We start from the raw sequence: 12674 nt of genomic DNA on the forward strand, positions 1-12674 counted from the left end.
TTTTTATTAAATTGATCAAGTACACAACGAATTCAATAAGATGCACAACATTTGTTAGTGTATGCAGAATCTTATAAGAGAAACACTCGAAATTGATGAATAAAATGTTTATATCTGAGGATTCACAACTAAGGTGATGAAAAATGTAGAGTAAAACGAAGGATTAATAATAAAATGTATTTAGACTTGGAATTAAATCTTTTTAGTTGTAGGACTAAAAAACTATTATAATTAATCTTTGGATAAAATATTCTTGATAATTTAGTGTACTCACTTGAAAACAAAATCAATATGATCATGGATAAGCTTATTGAGGTAGTTCACCACTGCGCGAAGCGCGGGTGATTTACCTAGTGTATAAATAATTACTAATGAAATTATTCTCTTATAACTATATATAAGAAGGAAAACAAAGGATGAAAGAATTTTCTTCTTGATTTGGTAGTAGTGAAGATGATAATATTCAAGAAACCATTTAACAATATTTATTGCTAATAAAACTAAAATCTTTACTCATTAAAAATAGGACAAAGAATTCCAAACAACCAACCAATATCCCTAAGAGTTTTTCAAGAATGATACAAAGCTTTAGTCAGGACAGTAGCATTATTATAAGGAACTAAAGAAGATGGTTAATTGATGGAGATAAAGCTTAAGCGTTGGCAATGAAGACTCTTGGCAAATATTTTGTGAAATCGTCAAGTATATTTGGACGATCATTGAGACATATGGTAACCTACACATAAAAGAAAAAGATAGTCACAAATTAAAACATCAAGATCATCTAATAATAATTATGTATCCAAATTAAAATTGACTTATAACCTCATGGTAGACATCATTGATGTTCTTGTTGTGCTCCTCTTTGTACATCTTCAGAATGTCTAAGAAGGATTTGTACACATGATCATCATTTTGAAAACGCTCCCGCACAAAGTTATAACCGCAATATTGAAGTTAGAACTCAAATTTCCAGGTGTTTTAATCTCAATACTCCAAATTCACATTAAAAACTATAAATATTCCAAAATACACACTTTTTTTTGTTCTTTTAGTCTTTAAATTAACTTTATAAGATACAGCGGAGAAGCTGCAAATTTTGTCAAGGGTGTTCAAAACTTTAGTATATATCTTTAAAAAGGTGTTTTAACCCGTATGCATAGTATTATTTTTTATATGTACAATATAACTTTTCTAGGAAGGATGTTCAAGTGACCACCCTTGGGTCAATGTAGCTACACCATCGATAAGACAAGTGCTTAAAATATAAATTTTATAATACTAATTGTCATGAGATATACGTACAATGCATGTACATGATAAAAAATTGAGAAGATAATTATTAACTAGTTGAGAAGATAGAAGAATAACCTTTACTTTCTTCACAAAGGTGACAACTTCTTCAAGATTAATTCTTTGTGGAAGTTCCTCATCTTGATCATTGTCTTGCTCTTCATCCCACTTAGCAAGAAATTCAACTACAAAAGCAATAACGAATCGAAATAAAAATTGATTTCCACAATGAAATTTACTATCATGACTTACCAACTCGTTCATGACGCTCTATAAATTCATTGAAACCCTCCATAAGCTCAGAATATTTTCCAAGTGTATTAGCAACCTGAAATGAGTATCTTTCATGCTTTCAAATCTATCATATTCTTAAACAACAATAACCACACCAACTTGTACATCATCATAGTTGCAAAAATTTATTCCTTACAATATTGGTGTTCAGTGTACCGCTTGTCTAGCCTATGATTTGCAACCAAACCATTGATAGAAGAAATTGTAAACAAAGATTATTGTCATAAAGGATTAAAAAAATGATTGATTAGATGCATGATACACATACCAATCTTTGTAACTGCTCTCTTGTAATTATATCCTTGCTATAAATATAAAGACATTTTAGGAATGTTTGATAATCAGCTGGACTTCTTATTCTTTCCTTTACCTTTTCACAAAAAAGTGAACTCTTTGCCATGTGTGTCTGACAATATTAATCAATTTATATTAAAAATCATACTAATCAAATACAAATTTTCAAACAATGCTAACCATGAACTCACATTTCAGTGCATCTTTGTTTTCATTATCAGGTTCTTTATAATCCTCATTGTTAGTTCTTTTACCCATATTCTCTTTTTCAGCACGCGTCTTTTTTTGATCTTTATGCAACCTCATCAATGTTTTATTATTGTCCAAATTAATACTTGAATTTAACAAGAACATAGTGCACTCATCTAGCAAATCTGGATGTTCATTTAGAATTATGGCAACCTACACATATAAAAGTAACAAAAAAAAAGCATGGAGGTTGTTGTGTATGTAACATCTGTGAATCCAAATTATAAATGTTTTATCACCTCATGGTACACCTCTTTGATGTCCTTGTTCTCCTTCCTATACACGCTCAAAATATTTATGAAGGATTTGTAGTCATGATCATTTTCTAAACGTTTCTGCAAGAAGTTACAAGTGAGTAAGTTAAGATTAAAGTTTTCTAAAGAACAAAAAGGCAGATGACCTTTATTATTAAAATAATAAGATAACAAATATCTAACCTTTATTTTGTTCATTAAACTGATTGCTTGTTCAAAGTCAAATTTACTAGCACTAGAACCACCTTCATCTTTGCTAGCTCTGCGAGTGCCACCTCCTCTTCTGCCCAAACCACTTTCACGAACCTGTGATTGATCATACCTAATTCATCCGAGAAAAATAAGAAGGCATATATACTAGATTAAATGGCCAATGTATTTATGTAATTATAGGTGTGATCCAATAATAAATTAAGTGGGTGAAATTATGGAAGATTGGAGCTCAAATTCTTGAAATTTTACAGCTTATTGAGGCTAATGTGTATAAATAAATGAGGTAAAATATTTTAATTGGTTACGATATCTATATAATTGATACTTAAAAACAACTTTAAAAGGTTTTCTAAAATTTGAACTGAAAGTCTTAAATGAGGACACTTTATCATGTGTTCAATTGGAACAAGTTGTAGTTTGAGTGTCTAGGTGAATTAAATTTACTTACAACTTGGGTATAATTAAAGGAGCATTCATATTTATAATGATTAACATATCTATGTAATTGACACTTAAAACACACACAAAAGTTTTTAGAAATTTTAAATTGAAAATGTCTAATAAAAATATTTTATATGGTGTGTCATACTACATTATTAGGCACATTATTATACTATATAGGTACATTATTGTAAGTAGTAAGTGAGAATTCTTCTCTATATAAGGGAGGACATATGTAAATGAAAGATAGGCAATGTCTAACGTAATAAACATTTTCTTAAAAACACTCTCTCCCCTAAAGATATAAAAATACTTAAAAGTTAATATGGAGAAATCTGAAATCCACTCAGATATTTCAGATAGCATGGCTAAGCAAGAGGCAAAGGTATATTGTTCAAAAAATATGCGGAACTAATTTCATATATTCCTGAATATCATATATATGCTTGAATAAATTTATGTTAGTTATTATGTATTAGAATTATTTGAATCATGATTTCTAGTTTATTAGCACACTGGAAATAGGGAGAAAACTTCTATACTATGCCATCCTAATGTTGAAACCGGTAGGCGAGGAAGCCGTTTAGGGGAGTAAACAAAGTTGAGGCGCTGATAAGAAGGATGTATCTGCTAAAGTACGATGCTAGTAGTGACAGAAAAACATGATAAAGATAATTTAGTTCATAATGATCTAATATGAATTTAATCAATTATGAATATGATAGGAAGGAATAATTTGAAATAAAAAACCTGCATAATAAAGAACATGACTACATACATGCATGATGAAATGATAAAAAACTATGAAACTTTAATCTTATATGTACTTAAAAATATAGAAATAATCGAATTAAGAAGAATAATATGGGAAAAAATATTTAATGATTATGAATCAGAAGATATATTAAATCAAGAATGATATGAAATAGACCTACATGATTTAGACTTCGAAAGAATAGAATGGTATGATTTAGAAATAAATTCAGATTAAAATGAAATACGAATATTTACAATATTGGGTAAAATCTATGGAAGATATAAAACTATTAGAACAATTAATGGAGGAAAATTTATATATGTACCAAAGAACCGAAGATATGTTATATCTAGAATATATCATAAATATTATTAAAGAAATATTCAGATTAAAACAAATATCGGAAGAATATTACAATAAATATTATTACATATTACTATGAATTTAGCACTACCAAAAAATAATATTAAAGAGATATCAAGATTAAGACACTTAGTAAAAAGATATTATAATAAAATCTTAAAAATAAGTTACTCACCTACCACACTACCATCTACCATACTATCACTTTCATGAATTCACCAACTACCAGTTCCGCACCGCAAAATGGTATCAGAGCTATGGATAATAAGAAACAAAACATACGAGTAGAAAATTAAGAAAAATAAGAAGAAAATTAACCAAATTATATCCGGAATATAAACAACTTAATATCACAAAAACTGATAACGAAAAATTAAATCAATTAATAGATAATATATCTAAAATAAAATATAAATATATTCAATACTTAAAAATACAATGAATAACAAGAATAGCGACTATAGACAAAAACTTAATGAAGTAATTATAGAAAAACGACAAGAATTAGAACATAGGCAAAATAGACTTAACAATAATATATTCGCAGGAATTTGTCACAAATCTATAATAGCACAAAGAAAGACTATTTTATATCTAGAAATACAAATAAATAACTTAGAATATAAACTACAACATAATTTATAAATGAATAAAGAAGAATACGCAATAGATGAAAAAACATATGAAAATTATGAGGGATTAAAAATAAAGATAATATTTTCTAATCTAGGAAGAAGATATAAGAAAATAGGTGATAATATAAGTTTAATGTTAGAAAAAGAAATGGTAAAACTAGAAGATAGTTTAACTGCTATGATAAGAATAACAAAAGAAAATGAAGAAATAGATAGAAAAACGGAAATTGAAAAAATAAAACAACAAGCAAAAAAGGAAGTACAACAATTAGAAGAAGTAAAAAATACCAAAATAATAGAACTAGAAAAAGAGCTAGCAATAATAAAAGAAATGTATGAAATAAAACAAAAAGAAAAAAAACAAAAAATGAAATTAACGAATGAGATAATTAAATTTAAAGAAAAATTGCAACTAGAAGATGAAATAGAAGAAAAAGAAGAAAATGATAATCTACCCGAAATAAGAGTTGATGAAATAAACGACGATGATCTAGAACAACATTCGGAAACAAGTGAAACATATACGAAACTTTTAGCAAACATAGATAATACAAAGAATTTAGAAGTAAATATAGAAGACTTAGACATGGACGAAAAACCTAGCACATCAGGAGTAAAAAACCCAAAAAATTTTAATCCAAAATATTATAATAAAAATTATGAACAATATAATAAAGAAAAAACTACATGGGATAAAAGATTAAATAAAAAATGGACGCCTAAACCAATAACTGGACAACATGATTTTTTAGATTTAGACTGTGTAGCAGATATAAATAAAACAATCCAATTATGGGTAGGATACATATCAAAACAATTAATAGATAACAAGATAGTAATAGCAGAGGCACCAGGATACATAGAAAGAACACTTATAGGAACAGTAAAATTATGACTACAAAATTTAACAAATAAAAGCTTAACAACTTTAAGAAATAATAAAAAATTTGATGGTGGAATAGCCACTACAACCATGGAAATATTATATAAATACGAAATAGCTATAAGAAATGAATTTAGTAGTATGACAACATAAGTAGAAGAACAAAATAAAGAAATAATCATAAATCGGAATCTAATGACAAAATTAACAATATGTAATATGTGTTACATAGATGAATATACATGTGCATTTAGAGAATATTATTATAAAGGAACATATAGCACAGAAGAAAGTAAAGAAATAAGAAAATTATATTTTACAAAATTACCAGAACCTTTTAATTCAAAAATAATAAAAAGTTGGAATGAAGCAGAATTAACGGACACCTTAGGAGCTAGAATGAAATTCTTACAACAATGGTTTATGGAACTATGTGAAAAACATAAAGAAGAAATAAAAATGGAAAAAATATTAATAAAAAACTTAGCATGTTGCAAAAATAAAACAGCACCTCAATTTGATTGTACGGATAGGTATTATAAAAATAGAAAGAAATATAATAAAAAATATAGATCAAAATATAAATATAAAAATCCAAGAAGAAGATACTATGTAAAAAACTACAAAACCAAAAGACCATATAGACCAAAAAGAAAACTAACGGAATGTACTTGTTATAATTGTGGAAAATTAGGACATATAGCTAGAGATTGTAAATTACCTAAAAATCCAAAGAAAAAACAAATATCAGAAATAATAATAGACGATGAAAAATATACACAAATAGAGTACATAGATTATGAATTAGAAAGTGAAGATAACATATATGAAATATCAGAAAATGAAATAGATAGTAACATAGAAATAAAATCAAATAAAGAATTCTATAATATAACAAATGACTGAAGCAGACATACAAATAATAAATAAAGAAGAACATCAAGACGAAGAATCTTTAGAACAGAAAATAATATTTGATAATAGTATATTTGAACAAATAAAACGAAAAGAATTAGACTAAGCGTAGCAAACATATTCAAAATACCAACAATAAAAAACTGGTTTAAACGACAAAAAGAAGAATATTATGTAGTAAGTCAAAGAGAACATATCATAGATTGCAAATACACTAAAGGAAAGGCCAAAATACCAATAATAAATAAAGAAATACAAGATATTAAGGCTAAAAACCCAATTAAATATGTACATTTAGGAGGAACAAAAATATTAATAAAAACATGTTTTAGAGAAGGAATAGATACACCCATAGAAATATACTTAGCGGATGATAGAATTATACAACCCATAGAAAAAAGTATAATAAGTGCAGTAAGAGGTAACCTCATATACCAAAAATTTAAATTTATAATAAGTGCTAATTACTCAGTAGCAATAAATGACAGAAATATAGATAAATCGTTAGTATTATATTGGAGAATGTCAGGAATAGAACTAGCCTCGAGAAGTAAAATATTTACAACTAGATGTAAAAACTTATATGTTTTAACGACAAAACATAAAATAACAACAAAAAATAAAATAAATAAAATAAAAATAGAAGATCCTTATGAAAGAATAGTCACAGTCATAGACAAGAATGACTATAGTTATAACAAAATTGACATAGAAGAAAATTTAGAAATAGTAAAAGAAAGATTAAGTACATCAACATCAAAAAGAATAAACATGAACTGTGAAATACCACAAATCTCATAAAAAATGAGTACCTCAAGAAGAATAGATAAAACTCTACAAAAATCAATGGAGGAAGGTATAAAACCACATCATTACTACATAACGGGAATAATGGAACAACGAAAATATTTAATATTAATAGATACAGGACGAGAAGAAAACTATATTACAAGAGAATTAGTGACGGAAGATGAAATAATAACTATTGAACAATCATGCTCCGAACTACCAAAAACATTAATGTATACCGAAGAAACTACAGAAAAGGAAATAATCATCGGAGGAGTACCAATAGTGATAAAATTCAAAATATATCAAGGAAATGAAAATATCATTTTAGGAATAAAATGGCTAGAACAAGTAAAACCATATAATCTAGAAGACAAACAGTTAACAATAAATTATGAAAATAAAAGGGTAATAATAAAAAGGGCTTTAGTATAATAAAAATATGAAAATATATATACTTGCAAAGATAATAATAGAAGGATATTACAACCGATATTATACACCAATGATAGATACGGGAGCATAAACTAATATATGTAAATACAATTGTCTACCAGAAGATAAATGGGAAAAAATAAAAACACCAATAGTAGTAACGGGATTTAATAATGAAGGAAGTATGATCACATATGAGGCAAAAAATATAAAAGTACAAATATGGGATAAAATATTATCTATAGAAGAAATATATAACTTTGAATTAACTACAAAAGATATGCTATTAGGAATGCCATTTTTAGAAAAATTATACCCACATATAATAACAAAAACACACTGGTGGTTCACGATACCGTGTAAACAAAAAATAGGAGCAAAAAGAGTAAATAATAAAAAACGAAAAACAACAGAATGGATAAAAGGAAGTGAAAAAATTACACAAAAATTAGAAAATATAAAAGAAGAAGACCCTAAAATAGAATTAATTATATTCTCTATAGATAAAGTAAAAATAATTCAAGATAAGTTAGAATTATTATATAGTGAGGATCCTTTACAAGGATGGGAAAAACATAAAACAAAAGTAAAAATTGAGCTAATTGATAATAACAGTATAATAACCCAAAAACCATTAAAGTATAATTTTAATGATTTAACCGAATTTAAGATACATATAAATGAATTACTAGAAAAATGATATATACAAGAAAGCAATAGTAAGCACACAAGCCCGGCATTTATCGTAAATAAACATAGTGAACAAAAAAGAGGAAAAAGCAGAATGGTTATTGATTATAGAAATTTAAATGCAAAAACTAAAACGTATAATTATCCGATACCAAATAAAATACTAAAGATAAGACAAATACAAGGATATAATTATTTTAGCAAATTTGATTGTAAATCAGGATTTTATCACTTAAAACTAGAAGAAGAATCTAAAAAACTAACAGCATTCACTATACCACAAGGATTTTATGAATGGAATGTATTACTATTTGGATATAAAAACGCACCAGGTAGATATCAACACTTTATGGACAATTACTTTAAACAAATAGAAAATTGTGTAGTGTACATTGATGATATATTATTATATTCCAAAACACAAGATGAACATATAAGATTATTAGAAAAATTTATACACATCATAGAATATTCAGGTATAAGTCTAAGTAAAAAGAAAGCTGATATAATGAAAAATCAAATAGAATTCTTAGGAATACAAATTGATAAAAACGGAATAAAAATGCAAACACATATAGTACAAAAAAATATTAACTCAAATGAACAACTAGACACAAAAAAGAAATTACAATCATTCTTAGGACTAGTAAATCAAGTAAGAGAATACATACCAAAATTAGCAGAGAATTTAAAACCATTACAACATAAATTAAAGAAAGATATAGAATATCAGTTTGATAAAAAAGACCAAATACAAATACAAAAGGTAAAATTATTATGTAAAAACTTACCTAAACTATACTTTTCAGATGAAAAAAATAAAATTACTTATATAATAGAATCAGATGCGAGTGAAAAAAGTTATGGAGAAATATTAAAATACAGGTATGATGACACTACGATAGAACATCATTGCAAGTATTATTCAGGAACATTTAATAATACAGAAATAAAATGGGAAATAAATAGAAAAGAATTATATTCAGTATATAAGTGTTTATTATCATTTGAACCATATATTGTATATAACAAATTTATTATAAGAACAGATAATACACAAGTAAAATGGTGGCTAACAAGAAAAATACAAGATTCGGTAACAACAAAAGAATTAAGGAGATTAGTATTAAATATATTAAATTTCACATTTACAATTGAAGTAATAAAAACTGATAAGAATGTTATTGCAGATTACTTATCAAGACAAAGCTACTCAGGCTGAGAACGAAAATACAATGGAAGAGATACTCAAAGCCATAACTACACTTTGTATAAAAGTGGACAGTATGGACAACGAGATACAAAAGCTAAAGACTAATGAAGATAATCTGAAGTCTAAAGCTAGTCAGCAGCATGACTATAAAAATGCGGAGCTACATCGATCGGAAGACGGAAAAAACCCAGAGCTAAAAGGAGACGATGAGAAACTCCTTAAATCCCATAACATTTGTTTAAATATAGCTGCAGGTACAAGCAAACAAGTTAGTGATAAACAACATAAAAATGCTAACTCAAACCAGATATTCGAAAAATCATTTACCCAAAGGACACCTAGACATATGTCCATAGAACCACAAACAGAACATACGCAGATAGTTTGCAAAACCAAAATGAGAAAAATACATATAACTATATCACATGGACCTATATTGAAAATATACACAAAATCCAAACCTATTTAAATCGCAACCCCAGGTCAACTACAAAAGAACCAAACCAGGATTATTTGACACAAAAGTTACAAGGATATAACAAGTTAATTGCACAATCGAAAACTAACGCTAATTTAGTAAGAACATGTTACAACTACGGATTGCTAAATACCGTATACACATATGACGGAGAAGAAGTTAGTGGAATACCAGAACTACACAAAGCATTCGTCACATATAAAAGAGTTACAAAAGGAAATTTATTTTATATAAAATTCTATACAACACCAGCAGAGATATTATACGAGGAAATAAAACCTCCAATACAGGTTATCAAGATAGGATTAACTAAAGACATGATTATACTGGAAGATATCAGACAACAAGAAGAGATATGCAAAATAGAGATACCGAGTTTTTATGCCAACAAAAGGATAATTGGTATATCAACGATTATACAAGAGCTAGCAAATAACTATTTAAACGGAAACGCTATATGGAGCTACTATGCAAGAGACCAGCTAATGATTTATTCCAATTCAAGGGAGCTAAGGAAAGCAGATATGGATGAAGTCCAAAGATGGATTTTATCACTACTTAAGCCAGAAGAATGACCTACGACACGAGCACTAAAAGAAGGATTTATTTCGGCAGAATTATTAACCAGATATTGCAAGCTAATTGGTCACAAATACCCTGACCATATATGTTCAAAATGTAACGGAGAAGATAATATAATCCCAGACGTCCAGCTGGAATAAAAAGATAAAGACGGAAGCAGATGATAAGAAGATAAGATGATGAAGATGAGATGCGGACAAAATAAAAAGATGAGATAAGAGTAAAATTATTTGTCTTGTAAAATAGTCAATAAAGTATGGTGTGAATAGTAGTGTGTCATAATGTTAAGTAGTAAGTCATAATGTGTGTCATAATAAGGATGGGCATGTGTAAGGGATGGTAGGGGGTGTAATTTATTAAGTGGAGAACAAGTTGTTAGTTGAATATCTACACAAATTAAGCCAACTTGTATTGTTCTCAAATTCCAGTAGTGGTTAATACACATTTTCATTCACTTAAAATCAATGTTTAACTTGGGAAAAAAAAAAGTTTCTGATAGTCATGTACATAAAAATAACTAGAGAGAGAGCTTACGATTCTCTAGGGGAAGAACCAAATGACCTCTTAAATAGAGGGTTATCAGGTACATCATCTTCAAATCGCTTCATCCTACGAAAATAGAACAACAACAACATTTTACAGTAAAAAAGATACAAAAAAGAATAAAAAAGACATGCTCCACTCTGAAAGATCTCACCTTGTAAAGAAGAAAAAACAAAAATCTTAGTAGATCTATCAACAAAAAAGGAGCTAAATCAATGATTTAGATTAGTTTCTCTACCTTTTTTCTTTCCCCTCAGAATAACTACAACACACACACAAGGTGACACCAAAAAATAAATTTAGAAAAAAAGGTGTTGTTGTATATCTTATGTAAAGAGTCTCAACTTGCATAAAATATCATGTACTTACAATATCTGACTATGCACATTTATATATAGTCTCAAAAATTGGATTGATGTGCAAAAAAAATGTAGAATTTTGAAATTGACTCAAAATTAGGGTAAGGTGTGAACATTTTAAATTTCAAGATTGAGCCCAAATTTTGAATTTAAATTTCAAAATCATACTTACTAATATTCATAATAAGAAATTGGACTATTTTAGATTATACTTTATAACTCTAGATTGCATTTGCTTACAATAAAAAATTTATTAATATTTCCAAAAAGTACAATTGATTATTTTTTTTAGCATTTCTGGAAAAGTTATAAATTTATGGTCAATGTAGTTTATCTCAAAATGAAAAATAATTATTTGGTCAAATCTCTTTTCATTAATACGTCAATGTGTTGATATAAATTTATGTGACTTGGTACAAAATACCAAAATCGTTGAACATTTAATTTTTTAAAATTTTCCCCTCATTTTGAAATTATTGCATATAAGTATGTCTTTTTATCTCTGAAATAATATTCCTTTTAAGAAATCGGACATTATTGAAAGAGTTTTTCCATTGACGATTGATTGTTATATTTTTTGTTAAAAAAAAACCTTTCATTTATTTGCAGAATTAGATATATTGAAGTTATACAGAGAATATAATAAGGCGATATAAGATATTTGAATTTTGAAATTATATATGTCACTCAATTTTTCTCAGGTTATGCATGTAACACCTCATAATTTTACTCTTAAAATCCAAATTGGTAGTCGTAAGAGTATCAACTTGGGTCGGGTGATATACTACTTATTAATATATGTTACGGTTCATTCCTAAGTATTAGAAGTTCTTTGGATGTGAGTTAAGGTCGTAATGAATCATTAGCACAGAGTCGAGTTGAAAGGTTCCCTAACGATTAAGTTTTTCGTGTAAGTTCATTCAAGTATTAAATTCAATCAATCATACCTCCTAATATATGAAGAATTTTGTTGCTTAATAGCAACCAAATGAAA

The sequence above is a fragment of the Solanum verrucosum genome, unplaced genomic scaffold, assembly GCF_900185275.1.
Source record: "Solanum verrucosum unplaced genomic scaffold, falcon-dt-bn FXZP01000176.1, whole genome shotgun sequence".
Lineage (NCBI taxonomy): Eukaryota > Viridiplantae > Streptophyta > Magnoliopsida > Solanales > Solanaceae > Solanum > Solanum verrucosum.